Source organism: Portunus trituberculatus, chromosome 12 (assembly GCF_017591435.1).
Source record: "Portunus trituberculatus isolate SZX2019 chromosome 12, ASM1759143v1, whole genome shotgun sequence".
Classification (NCBI taxonomy): Eukaryota; Metazoa; Arthropoda; class Malacostraca; order Decapoda; family Portunidae; genus Portunus; species Portunus trituberculatus.
This window is the reverse complement of record NC_059266.1, coordinates 353,119-355,421: the sequence shown is the minus strand read 5'-3', so window position 1 is coordinate 355,421 and position 2,303 is coordinate 353,119.

Sequence of the window (2,303 nt, the reverse complement as noted above, 5' to 3'; positions counted from 1 at the left end):
CTTGCCCCTCGCTGCTCATTCATTGCCCGCTGCTTCATATATATACGTAGCTACATTCTCTCTCTCTCTCTCTCTCTCTCTCTCTCTCTCTTGAAAATTACCGACCTCGTATTTTCTTGTTATGATATTTTCTTCTTTTTTTCTTTTTTTTTGCGCTTCATGAAATTGGTCTTGTTGTTACTACTACTACTACTACTACTACTACTACTACTACTACTGCTGCTGCTGCTACTACTACTACTACTACTACTACTACTACTACTACTACTACTGCTGCTGCTGCTGCTACTACTACTACTACTACTACTACTACTACTGCTGCTGCTGCTGCTGCTGCTGCTACTACTACTACTACTACTACTACTACTACTACTACTACTACTACTACTACCACTACTAATAATAATAATAACTCTTTAGACAAACTACTTTTTTTCTTTTTTGCCTCATAAAAACCTAATTTCCGATCAGAGAGAGAGAGAGAGAGAGAGAGAGAGAGAGAGAGAGGGAGGGGGAGGTGCTGGCTCATGATGACGCTCCAACAAAAAAGAAAGGAATAAGAAGAGAGAGAGAGAGAGAGAGAGAGAGAGAGAGAGAGAGAGAGAGAGAGAGAGAGAGAGAGAGAGAGAGGGGGGGGGCTGACTTCGAAACTTCCTGATTCATCTCTACTCCTCTGAAGCAGTTGAAATCACAGCCAAGAACAGAAACAGACAACGAGTTTCAGAGTGCACTAGTGGAAAAGATGATTAATTGACTGACTGACTGACTGATTGACTGATTGACTGACTGACTGACTGACTGATTGACTGACTGACTGATTTAGGTTACTACTCAGCAGCATCGCGGTAACATGGCGGCACTACTAGAAAAAAATATAAAACAGAAAATAAAAAACAACAACGAAGTGTAAGTTAGAATATCGTTCAAAACAAACCAATATGATAAAAGAAAGATCTATAAAAAGGCACGTATTAAAAAGGAAATGGGATAAAAATGATAGGTTTAGTAGTTTGATGTATTAATTCATTCGACTTAGTAAATCTGGTTCATTTGAAGTGAGCGGGGTAGGGAACCACTGAGCCAGACCACTGTATCTGTCATTGCTCGCTTGAAAACGATGAGAGAGGGAAGGTACACGCAATATCAAAGAGTGTTAAAGGAAAAGAAGATAATAGATAAGTGAAAATGGTCAAAGCAAGGGTGATGGCCGAAAAAAAATAATTACAAATATAAAAATAGATACTGATTAACTCTTGCATTAGTGGCTCAGTGGCAAAATATTAATGGTAAAGTGTTAACTCCTTCAATACTGGAACACACTTTTACCATGAGTTTTTGTGTATGATTTGACAATTTTATTTAGATCATGAACTGTCTATGGAGGTCAGAAGGTCAATGGCCAGAATCTTCACTATTTTAACGCCCAGATAAGCTTCAGAGGCTGTGTAACTTAAAATAAATAGTAACCAAAACAATAATGAAAACGCGTCCTGGTACTGAAGTGGTAAATGGTAAAGTAAAGCATTTGTGAAGCATTAGTGGTGAAGTGGTAAAGTATTAATCTAGAAGTTATTAGGTCGTGAGTTCGATTCTCGGAAATAAGACAAAGGTCATAACACTTCAAGTATAAGGGAGGAGAGGAGGAGTTACTGATTAACACTCTTGCATTATTGAGGTGGACAGGACCAAATTTACTTGTGAAGGGGATGAGAGAGGGTAGATACTGGTTAACTCTTGCATTAGTGAGGTGGACAGGACAAAATTTACCTGTGAAAAGGATGAGGAAATATATTGTTTAATTCTTGTATCACTAAGGTGGACAGGATGAAGTTAACCTATGAAAGGGATGAGAGAGGGAAGATACTGGTAAACTCTTGCATTACTGAGGTGGACATGATGGAGTTTACCAGTGAAAGAGATGAGAGAGGGAAGATATTGCTTAACTCTTGCATTAGTGACAAATAATAGGACATTATCAGTACAATAACAATGGAAATCGCCGTGGAACAGTGGAATCATGCATGCTTTGAGCTCCGAGGAGTCTCCAAGCACACAGGTTCGAATCCTGTCCACGGTCCGAGTGTAAGTTGGGCTTCCTCATTCGGGGCAACGGTTTCCTGACGGGTATGCTTCGAGATAGGAGGTACCCAAAAATGTATCCCCTTTAGCCCAAATATTCTCGTGAAAAGTCCACATGGTATAAAAAAAACAAATCTAGGATCCATTTTAGAGTAGACACACTATAGGGAGGTGGACAGGACGGAAGTTAAAGGGCAGAATATACCACTGAGAGGGATGAACGA